General features: G+C 45.0%; 1 protein-coding gene across 1 annotated transcript in view; it reads left to right on the plus strand.

Annotated features, from left to right (window-relative positions):
- The window catches only part of cacna1ab (calcium channel, voltage-dependent, P/Q type, alpha 1A subunit, b), a gene marked incomplete at its 3' end in the record, with an annotated part of 238,846 nt that overhangs the window by 80,259 nt on the left and 146,087 nt on the right, over positions 1-12,500 (plus strand). The window lies entirely within an intron of this gene.

Below are 12,500 nucleotides of genomic sequence, written 5' to 3' on the forward strand. Positions count from 1 at the left end.
AATCTAAAATGACAGATGCTTTCCCGGGTTTAATGGGTTAATATTTGTTCGATTGCAGTCACAAGTTATTAAAATGATAATGTAAATGGTACAGTAAGACTATAAAACAGTAGTGCAACTAGTCAAAATACAAACTAAATGTTTACTGTAAATGACATATCATCATGTGATAAATGACATGGTATCGTAATGGCTCAGTGGCCTTGTGGTTAGAGTGTCTGCCCTGAGCCTGCGATGTCAGGGTTCGATCCCCGGCCGGGTCATACCAAAGACTCTAATAATGGGACCCAGTGCCTCCCTGCTTGGCACTCAGCATCAAGGGTCGGATTGGGGTAAGTCCCTGCGACATACTAGTGTCATGTCCAGGGGGTGTACTTGTAGATCAGCTGCCTCACGCTAAGGAAACAGGAGATTGGCTCCTGCCCTATGGGCCTCAGGGCTTGGCAAGGCTTACTACTTTACTTATTGTAATGGCATAGACTGGCATACTCGCCAATACCGGTATTCCAGCATATTTTTGGCTGTATCTGCAGCATTTCGGATATTTGAATCGGAAAACAACTCACCGACAATCCTTACTCCCAACCTCTAAATGCCTAATCCTAACCGTAACCACGACCTGAATTTTGAATTGTTTTTTTATTTATTTTTATTATAAAACAATTTCCTTGCAATGTCTGTTTCTCAAATTCTACTATACTCTTGGGGACACTTGACCCTCACAAGTATAGTAACACAAACACAAACACACACACACACACACACACACACACACACACACACACACACACACACACACACACACACACACACACACACACACACACACACACACACACACACACCAATACTACTACAGTCAGTGATACTCCATGTGTATTGGATACTGTGACCAGACAGATAGACAAGTATAAGAACGGGTGGTAATGGTTGTTTTGACCTGAGCAGTATACTCTCTAGACATATGATCCTCCCAGACAATCCCCTGGTGTGCGTGTGTGTGCTTGCGTGAGTGTGTGTGTGTGTGTGTGTGGTGTGCGTGTGTGTGCGTGTGTGCGCTTGTGTGTGCGTGAGTGTGCACATCTGGGGCTCGGCATGATGTAATGTGATGCTTGCTCTGTTCTCTCTCTGTTTGGGGGCTGCCACCGTGAGTGTGCGCTCGTGCGTGTGCAAGTGCTTGCGTGTCAATATGCACGTAGATCAGTGTTTCCCCAACAATGGCTAACATTTAAAAAAAAATCTTTAAACCAAAGGAAAATATTGGGATCTGAAGAGACACCAAATGGATCTTTTGGGTCTGTAGAGAAAAGGTTTGGGAACCACTGACATCGTGACACAGAGAGAAAATCATTTGACGTTCAAACTCTTACCCAGTGTGCACAGCTGGCCTGAAGAGTCCGTTTTTACACCAAATGCAACTCCTTGCAACTACTTGCAACCATTATCCCCAATGGCAGCTGCAAGGAGTTGCATTGGTGTGGACTGGCCTTTAGAGTGAATGGCGGACATACTTTATTTTTTGCTTAAAAGTGGATTATACACAAACTAGAGTTTCGGGGGGCTACGCCCCCCTCAACCCCAGCCGCGCACGGGGCCCAGCGTGGGCGTGTGTATATTGGGGTACCGAAATTGCCGGAGTAAAACTGTCCAAAAGAAAAAAGAAAAAAAAAAAAAATTGGGTGGAAAAATGTTAATATTTATTTTTAACTTGGTGGTCCGCGGACCCCCTGGTGGTACGCCGACCCCCTGTGAGTGTTGGGACCCCCGGGGACTCCCCTGGAACATGGCGGACCCCTTCGGCTGTTTTTTTTTTTTCATGCACGGTTTGCTTGTTTCTGTCGCTTGTTTTTGAAAACCTGGCATGAACGTGGCAACCCGACTGACATCACTGACGTATCCTTGGTATTTGTACTTCCGGGTTGCATAATGATGACATCACTGTCGAGTCCTTTGGTGTCATGAACCTAGGCTGGTTTGTTTACCAGATTTGCCAGCGTGCTATGGTGCTGTACTGTGGCCATCGCTGTGTGTTTGGGATGTGCATGGCACGTGAAGGACGGACATATTGTGATGGAGACATGAGTGCAGTGAAAGTAACGGCCTGGGTGGAACAAAGGAGGTACGTAAGAAGGGGGGGGGGGGTTGAAGCGAAGGAGCTGCGTGTGTGTTGTTGTGGAGGAGATGGGCAGAGTTCAATGGCGGCCGCTCGTGTTGTTTCGGCTCTGTTCGGCCCAAGCCGTCGCCGTTCGGTGTCGGTGGTGCGCACGCTAAACGGTACGAAAGTACTGAAAGTGTTGCGACGTGGAAACAGTGAAGTGAGCAATAGGTGCCCTACGCCACCCGTAAATTGTGAAAGTCCGACGTGGCTAGTGTGTTGGCGAGCTGTGCTGTGGTGCCGTTGTGTTTACTCGATTACAGAGCTGTGGCTATAGCGTCAGCGGCGCGCGGAAGTAACTTGTCGTTTACATAATTAGAAGATGGGGTTCTGAGACGTTTCCCACCAAGGAGAAAAGTCCTTCAACATCATAAAACAGAGAGCTAGTGTGGATCCATGTGTGTGTAAGCTATGTTTTGCCTCTATGCTTCATACAAAGCAGAGTGGATGGATATTAAAAGATGTGCCTGGAGAAGCACTTTTCACCCTCACTGGCCCAGGAGCCCTGAGCACAGCAGAGTAGAGCAGAATATAAGAAAGGGGGGGGGAGATAGAGAAGAGAGAGAGGCAGTAACACACAGAGGAAGTGTGCTAGAACACTGTTTTTAGTGTCGAGGACCCCTATATATTTGCCCGCGGACCTCCATTTGAAAATTATTATAGAGACTACTGCAATTAATGATAGGCTAAATAATATAGCGAAATACCTTATTTTGTTACGGCTTTAATGTACATATTTTTTTTAAACTTAATTTAGAGTAGCCAATTATTTTGTACCCCCGTTTTCTCCCCGATTTAGTCATTTTGCCCATTGATTCCTCCCCACACACATTTCTGTGTCTTATCACTGCTGTCGTATCCTATTGACTCACCTGCCAGTGAGGAGCCCCCACCGGGAGGACGTAATGCCCATTATCACCCCCCCCCCCCCGCCCGGCTTCCTTCACCCCAACACATTGTGTTTGCATAGACGCCCGACAAAGCCCGATGCACCACGGTAGATTCGAACCCACAACCTCCATTGTGGTGGGCAGGGACGTTACCACTGCGCCACATCGAGCACTCCATGTGTACATCTTCTTAAACGGGTTGATAAAGAGGATTAAGATTAGATTACACTCGGACCGTTGCGTCTGGTAGGAAATGCGTACCTTCCCGGAGTTCCCGCAGATCTAGAGCATTGGTTCTCAAAGTGGGGTCCGGGGACCCACAGGGGTACTTGAGGGGGTTCCAGGTGGTCCCCAGCTAAATGATGGATAGAAACCAAATGGACCCTTATGGGTCTGTAACTCTGAAAGTGTACAAATGGAACCAAATGGACCCGTTAGGGTCCATTTGGTTCCATTTGTACACTTTCAGAGTTAAATTAACATTGATTTTACATTATAAATTGGGGTCCCAGAGATAGAAATGCCATTAAATGGGGGTCCGTAGCCCTAATGCATGTCAAACTGGGGGTCCTTGAAATTAAAATGGTTGAGAATCACTGCTAGGGCCGTAAAAATCTTCTCTTATGGGGGTCCCTGGCTTATCTTTTCAAAAGGGGGTCCGCGGGCTAATAAGTGTCAATTTGGGGGTCCTTGACATGAAAACGTTTGAGAACCACTGATCTAGAGTGTATGGGTGGAGAAACTGAAAAGGCAGCGAGGTACAGAGAGAGAGAGAGAGGGAGAGAGAGAAAGAGAGAGAGAGAGATGGATAGAGTGAAGAGGAAAAAATGGCAAGAGAGACAGAGAGTGTGTGTGTGTGTGTGTGTGTGGGGGGGGGGGGGGGGGGGGGGTCGAAGGGTGAACGAGTGCAGGGAGTGAAAGGAGAAAAGCACACAGAGGAAGAAGAATGAGAGGTGATAGGTGGAGCCAGGAAGGAGGGAAGAGGAGGCGCAAGAGAGAGAAACTGATAGATAGAGGAGTGACAGAGAAAGATAGAGATGGAGAGATGGAGAAAGATGGATAGAGAGAGAGAGAGAGAGAGAGAGAGAGAGAGAGAGAGAGAGAGGTGATGTGCTTAGCGGGGAGCAGCCTTGGTGTTTGCTCCCCGTGTTGAGTCAGTGATCTACATTCAATCTGCACTATGTGAATTATTGATTGGCCTTTAGCCAGCCAGATTCTGTGTGTGTGTGTGTGTGTGTGTGTGTGTGTGTGTGTGTGTGTGTGTGTGTGTGTGTGTGTGTGTGTGTGTGTGTGTGTGTGTGTGTGTGTGTGTGTGTGTGTGTGTGTGTGTGTGTGTGTGTGTGTGCGTGCGCGTTTGTGTGTGTGTGTGTGTGTGCGCGCTCGCCGCATGCATTCCTGTGTGTGTCTTTGCCGGTGAGCTTGTTTGTGTGTGTGTGTGTGCGTGCTTTCATGCGGGTGTGTTCACAGAATGAGGCTTGCCTCTTTGGCAGCGGTGAGGTTCTCTCTTTGTGTGTGTGTGTGTGTGTGTGTGTGTAGCCTAAAGTGTTAGTTTGTATTACTACTGTATACTTGTTAGGACCAAATGTCCCCACAAGTATAGTAGAATATGAGAAATAGACGTTGTGAGGTACTAACAATGAGAAATTGTTGTTTTATGGTTGAACATTTTTTTTTTATAGATAAGATTCAGGTTGGGGTTAGCGTTAGAATTAGACATTTAGAAGGTTAGGTTTAGGGATTAGAGATATACTGTATAGAGTTATGCCTGATTTACACTTACGGTAGTTGCGTGCTGGTGTCGTGCACTGAAAAATAGTTGTGAGCTTGTAGATCTGCAATTTTTCGGCCTTAGGCTTACGGTAAAATATAGGCCAAAAATGGCATTCATAAATTCGTCATCCTAAAACGTTGAGGTCCTCACAAGTATAGTAATACAAACGTGCATGTGTGTTTGTCTGTGTGTGTGTGTGTGTGTGTGTGTGTGTGTGTGCGCGCATGTGCATGTGCATGAGCATGAGTGCACTTGCGCGAGCGGGTGCGTGTTGAAAAAGCTGGTGGCTAGAGGATAGGGGAGGTGAAGGATGGGACTGGAGTGCACACTCATTTTGGAACACACACAGACAGACAGACAGACACACACTCACTTAAACACACCAAATGCACATTTATATATATGTATTTATACATCCTAGTAACACACCAGTGGTTATTTATGCACAAGCTCGTATTAATATGTTTTATTGGTTCAATATTTATAAAACCCACAGACACATTTAAGCACTTTCACTTTTACTTAAAAAAAAAATATTCAAAAGTAGACGATCTACACAGTTGGGATTCTAGGGAATTCATTTACAGAAAAAAATAACTCTGAGAGTGTACAAAGTAGTTCAGTTGTTCACCCAAGAAATTACTTTATTTATTATCATTTACCTACCCCGGTGTTGTCTTTGACTCGCGCAGAGTTTTACTGTAGTTTGTAAAATATTCCCTAACATAATAATTGATTAACAAAGTTTCTTTCTACATTTTGGGATTTTGGATTCACCGTTAAAGGAGTAGTTTACCCCCAAAATACGTATTGTTTTTAATTCATTGTGATTTTTTTGGGTTTTGTCAGATTCCTAAGCCAATAATTTGATGACCGGGTTATCGGTCAATAGGAGACTCCGCCGGTCATCAAATTATTGGCTTAGGAATGCGACAAAAACAAAAAAATCTCTGTGAATTCAAGACTCCATAGGGTGGTGTAATTGATTGAAAATAAGTAATTGTTTGGGGTGAACTACTCCTTTAAGGAATGTTTTACAAACTAAAACTCTGCACGAGTCAAATACAACAACGGGGTAGGTAAACATCAAATGATAGAAATAAAGTCATTTCTTTGGTTAACTATTGTCAAATGCTGGTGTGGTGAGAACCCAAATGCAGGACAGCCAGGCAAGGTGGTATTCAAAGCCCATTATATATAATACATAGTCCATTTGGTTCTCTGGACTGCAAATGTGTCTGCGTAGTAAAACAGCCAACGCGGTTGTTTTAGTTTTAAACTCCACTGACCAGCTGTTAAAAGGTGCATTTATTATGTTGTCCACTTCAGTTTATTTTTTATTTATAGTGCAACATCACCCCAAGGGGTCTCTGTGCACTTCACAACAAGTCATACAACAAAAACACAGTAAAATGTGCCAACACGTATGGTCAAACAATTACCAATGCGGCAGTGCACAGCTGAAAAATGTACAGATCAGCAAAAAAAAAAGTTTTTTTTAACCACAGGGCAAGAAGAGGTGGTCATAGCAATGAATTCAATAAAACTAGGGCGAACCATAATGCAAGGAAAAAAGATGGGCTTTTAGCCTAGATTAAAAAAATGTCAAAAGAGTCAGCGTCTCACCATCTCTAACAGCTGGAGGGAGAGCATTCCAGAGATAGGGGGCACGATGTGTGGATGCTCTGCCCCCCAACAGTTTTTTTTTATAATATTTTATGACTGTGAGGTGACCAGCATCCTGGGAGCGTAGTTGTCGTCCAGGGATGTAAGGTTCTATTAAACTGGATGGAACAAGTCCATTTATAGGTCAGGTGCAGCACCTTGAAGTCGTCTTCTGGCCTGTATCAGCAGCCAGTGTAGTGCTATGAGTGTTGGTGTGATGTGGTCGAATTTCCTTTTCCTAGTTAGTAGCTGCTGTATTTCGGACTAGTCTAAGGCCATTTGTTGCTGGTGATGGTAAACCGGAGAAGAGAGCATTACAGTAGTCTATTCTGGAGGTGATGAAAGCATGGACCAGGGTTTCGGCCTCGAGAAGTGAAAGCATTGGGCGAATTCTAGCTAAGTTGCGCAGATGGAAGAAGACAGATTTCTTGATACTTTTAATGTGTATGAAGGATAGGGATGGGTTAAATGTCTGACTGTTGGTTTGTGGGTTATTGAGCAGCCATCTAAGTTTAAAGTTATGTTATTGAACAGATGGGTGTGTTTAGCTGGGCCGGCTCGCAGCATCTCTGATTTCAGGAGCAGGGAGCTTCTTTTCATCCATCCCTCAGTTAAACAAATGTAACATTTGGGTTTTTAACGTACAGTAATGGGCCGGTCGCAGACGCGTAATGCCGGACGTTTTGAAGTGTGTGTGTGTGTGTGCGAACGTGAGCGGGACGGCGTTTGTTGGGAGTGTGTGTGTGTGAGGGTTTGATGATCCCAGAGACGGTATATTGCCGCTAATGGTTATTTTGCCCAAGTAGGCTAATGACGGTGGTGTTGTCTGGAAATGAGCACCTTAATGATAATAATTATTGTAATTGAGCCTCAATTGAGCATTATTCAAAGATTTTTTTTAGAGGGACAGAGAGATAGAGAGAGAGAGAGAGAGAGAGAGAGAGAGAGAGAGAGAGAAAGAGAGTAATGATGATATTTGGGAGAAGAAGGAGGAATGGCTTCAGGCAAGGAAAAAGGAGAGGGAAAAAAAAGAGAAAAGACCCTGACTCTGTTTCTTGCAGATAGATCTTCATCTCTCTCTCTCTCTCTCTCTCTCTCTCTCTCTCTCTCTCTCTCTCACTCTTCGTCCTCCTCCTTTACACTTCTTGCTCCGGCTGCTACCGACTGCAGTGTGCACAGTAGAAGAAAACGTGTGTGTGTATGTGTGCGCGCAAGTGTGTGTGTATGTGTGCGCGTGCATGTTTGTGTGAGAGAGAGAGAGAGAGAGAGAGAGAGAGAGAGAGAGAGAGAGAGAGAGAGAGAGAGGCAGTAGAAGACAGTATAGGATACAATAGACAGTGTCAAGAGACAATGGGAGACAATAGGAGAGGTGATAGACTGTGATAGATAGACAATAGAAGACAGCAGGACACAGTAGGAGACAATAGGAGAACAACAGACAACAGGACACAGTAGGAGACAATAGGAGAGGTGATAGACAGACGGTAGAAGACAGTAGAGTACAACAGACAACAGGACACAGTAGGAGACAATAGGAGAGGTGATAGACAGACAGTAGAAGACAGTAGACACAGTAGGAGACAATAGGAGAGGCGATAGGCAGACAGTTCCTTAGCACTGTCTAAATAAAGCGTGCGTTGCCAGCCTTACATTTAGTCCGGCTGATTGGGACGGTGCAAACCTCAGCAAGTCTGCCAATCGGTCGAACCAATCAGTCTGCTGTGTCAGTGTGTCACTCGGCCAAAGCCAGGGGATTGGTCCTGTCACTTCCAGAGGGGGCGGGGACCGTGCCGTAGGGCCAGCGGCAGAGATGTCAATCAATAGGTCGGATGCAAATGAGCAGAGGAGTATATGTGTGGATAATCTGGGGGAAAGAGAGAGAGAGAGAGAGACAGAGGGTTGTTGAATGACATAACAATTTATGTCAGGGCTTTTAGGTTTTGTGTGTGTGTGTGTGTGTGTGTGTGTGTGTGTGTGTGTGTGTGTGTGTGTGTGTGTGTGTGTGTGTGTGTGTGTGTGTGTGTGTGTGTGTGTGTGTGTGTGTGTGTGTGTGTGTGTGTGTGTGTTATAGTGTTTCCCCATGCACCACGAAGCAAGAGGGAAGACGACAGGGGAAGTGGGCGGAGACAGGGGCCGGTAGTTATCCGCTAGCCACGCCCACTTGCCCTCGACCTATGTGACCTCTCAAATTGTCTGGGGAAGAAGAGTGCAATCTACTTTCTCCCTCTGGTCTCATTCCAGCAATTCAGTGTTTTTCTCTCTCTCTCTGTGTGTGTGTGTGTGTGTGTGTGTGTGTGTGTGTGTGTGTGTGTGTGTGTGTGTGTGTGTGTGTGTGTGTGTGTGTGTGTGTGTGTGTGTGTGTCTGTGTCTGTGTCTGTGTGTGTGTGTGTGTGTGTGTGTGTGTGTGTGTGTGCACGCGCGCACTTGTGTTACTATGTGTGTAAGGGCCAAATGTCCCCACGGTACTATTTGAGAAACAGACATTGTAAGGACAATTGGGAAAAGATATCAGGCTTGGGGCTATAGGGTTAGGATCAGGCATTTATGTTAAGAGTTTAGGTTTAGATGTTTTGGGCTGTAGTTGTTATGCCTGATTTATACTTTAGTTGCACGGCAGTGTCATGCAGTGAAAATAACTAGATCTACAAGCTCTCAATGCGGCGCAGCGCGACGCGTTGTGAGCTTTGTGAGCTTTGTAGATCTAGCTGTTTTCGGCATTAGCTTAAAGGGTTATTAAAAATGTCCGAAACATTTTAATGATGGCATTCGTAAAATCGCCATCATGAAGTGTTGGATGTCCTCACAAGTACAGTGTGTGTGTGTGTGTGTGTGTGTGTGTGTGTGTGTGTGTGTGTGTGTGTGTGTGTGTGTGTGTGTGTGTGTGTGTGTCCACCAGTGAGCCTCTTTATAATGCCGTCTCCATTTTCTCATTATCTTTAGAGGAGAGGCTGTCGGGTGGAAACCTCATATGTCCAAAACTGTTTATTTTTGGCATTCAAATTCAAAGTAGCAAAAGTAGCAGATCTACAAGCTCAAAGCGCATTGCTTCGCACCGCATTTTGAGCTTGTAGATCTGCTACTTATTATGCTTTTGTGTGACGCTGTGGTATGATGAAGTAGGGTGTTAATTTATGAAAAAACATAAACAGTTAGAATATGGAGATACATGGTTTCTGCTCGACAGCGACGATGTGCTTTTGTCAGTTCTCTGCGGTGCGGACTGTAGAGTAGTGCTGGCGCTCGTTAGGAACATGTAAACTTTTAACAAAAAAAGGGTGTCTGTGCTTCAAACGGATTCGCAAATTGTCGCATAGCAACAGGCACTACTAGCCACACAACCAGCACTTCCCTCAAGCATCTCTGTTTAGTGCAGCGACGACTACCAACCTGTGGGCCGGAGCCCGCTGGTGGGCCGTCAGGATTTTGCAAGCTGGCCCCCAAAATGAACGGCACAAACAGTCCGATTTCTGATGTATTATTTAGATTCACATATGCAGGAGGAAAGAGAAGATTCTCAGCTTTATACCAATGACACAAATGTACGTTTTCGACTCACACATATTCAGACGGATGGCAGAACATTGCATGGTGACTGCATAGAGCAGGGGTCTTCAACGTTTTCAGGCCAAGGACCCCCTAGCTGAGAGAGAGATGAAGCAGGGACCCCCTACTCTATATTGTATAAAATTGTGTTTCTGATAAAAGTTTTTTTTTACTTAGTCTGCTCTTTTTTCCCTCTACACCCATAGCCTCTTTGCCAAAAATAGCCGATCTACAAGCTCTCAACGCCTCGCAGCGCGAGGCGTTGAGAGCTTGTAGATCGGCTATTTTCGGCTAATGTTCCCCTCAGAAAACGAATTCTAGGGTTCAAGTGGTTAATGTAAAAAAACTAAATCCTATCACACAAAGATTTGGCGGACCCCCTATAGTAGCTCTGAGGACCCCCTAGGGGTCCCGGACCCCCTGTTGAAGACCCCTGGCATAGAGTTATATGTCTACAGGACGGACTGCCCCTCCCCCCAGCGACTCATTTCAATGAAAGTTGCTCAGTGGCGTTTGAAGCACAGTGAAGTCTGCAGGAAGTACCAATATCGGAGCCAATAGAGCAGGCCATAGAGTTATGAGCAGGTGCACTAGGGCAGTGGTTCTCAAACTTTTTCATGTCAAGGACCCCTAGATGAATGTGTATTTGGACGCGGACCCCCATCTGAAAAGATGTTGTGCCAAGAACCCCCCCCCCATACAAGATTTGTGGTGTGAACATTTTCAAAAATATTCAGACATTTTCAAAGAAAGAATGTCAAGATGTTTTGAAAATAGCTGATATATATAAGGCCATGGGCGTCCCTGGACCCCACTTTGAGAACCCCTGCATTAGACCACCGACCACCATAACTCTGAGAGTGTACAAATGGAACCAAATTATTTGGTTCCATTTGTACACTCTCAGAGTTACAACCACATCCATTTGGTTCCTAACTATCCATCATTTACCTGGGGACCCCCTGGAACCCCCTCAAGGACCCCTAGGGGTCCCCCAGGACCATTTGAGAACCAATGCACTAGGGGTTCAAACGGTAGACGCACGCGCAGTAGCATTTTAAATGCGGAAGTGTTGCTGTCCCAGATTGCTGTCCCAGAACCAGATCTACCGTGGTTCTGGGCAAAGTGTTGATTTCGTCGACTAAAACTATGGCGAAAAATGTTCGTCGACTACCTTTTTTCACTGACACTAAAACTAGACAAAAACTAAAACATTTCAGATAACTAAAATATGGAAATGTATTAAAAAAACTATGTCTAAAACAAACAAACAATATTTGGTGTAAAAATCAACACTGGTTCTGGGGGCCTGCGTGACTGTCGGCAAACAGCCTTGAACTCAAGTGGTCATCTATCCACAGGTTTTCACCTCAAGCCCTGTCTTCCAGGGCACTGGTTCTCAAAGTGGGGTCCGGGGACCCCCAGGGGTCCTTGAGGGAGTTCCAGGGGGTCCCCAGTTAAATGATGGATAGTTAGGAACCAAATGGACACTTATGGGTCTGTAACTCTGAGGGTGTACAAATGGAACCAAATAGACCCGTTAGGGTCCATTTGTACACTCTCAGAGTTAAATTAACATTGATTTTACAATATAAATTGGGGTCCCAGAGATAGAAATGAAAATGGGGGTCCGTAGCCCTAATGCATGTCAAACTGGGGGTCTTTGAAATTAAAATGGTTGAGAATCACTGCTAGAGTTCACATTATCATCTTCTGCAGACCGGGTCTGGCCCCTGACAGGCCCTGGGTGGGCGTTTTAGCAGAAACCAAAAAAGTGTCAGCGTCTGTGCTCAGGGCCCTGTGATTGACAGACTGGCTAATTGGCTCGTCCACTTTTTTTCTGAGCAGTGGTGTAAAGTAACTAAGTACATTTACTCAAGTACTGTACTTAAGTACAATTTTAGGTACTTTTACTTTACTGGAGTATATCCAGTTGTCTATACTTTTACTTCTACTCCACTACATCTCAGAGGCAAATATTGTACTTTTACTCCACTACAATTATTTGAAAACTTTAGTTACTAGTTACTTTGCAGATATACATTATTACATTATAAAACATACATTAACCATTTCAGACCTTTTTTATACCTACTTAACTTAAACCCTTTTGCTCTTATGGGAGCATAGGTCATTTATGAATTTCCTCCAGCTAGTTCGGTGTTGGGCGATCTTCTCTGCCTCCTTCCAAGATGTTCCTTTTTTCCCTGAGTTCCGCCTCGACAGACCTTTTCCAGCTGTTTCTGGGTCTTCCTGGTTTTCTTTTCCCCTGAGGGTTCCATGTTAAGGCCTGCCTGGTTATGTTGGAGGATGGTTTCCTCAGGGTGTGCCCAATCCAGCCCCATTTCCTGCGTTTCATTTCGGTTTCAATTTGATCTTGTTGTGTGGATTGCCAGAGCTCTTCATTTGATATGGTGTTAGGCCAATAAATTGCCAGGATGTGTCGTAAGCATTTTTTATACCTAGGCTATTTGAA

This window comes from Gymnoscopelus microlampas (genome assembly GCF_963454915.1).
Source record: "Gymnoscopelus microlampas genome assembly, chromosome: 2".
NCBI classification, from domain to species: Eukaryota; Metazoa; Chordata; class Actinopteri; order Myctophiformes; family Myctophidae; genus Gymnoscopelus; species Gymnoscopelus microlampas.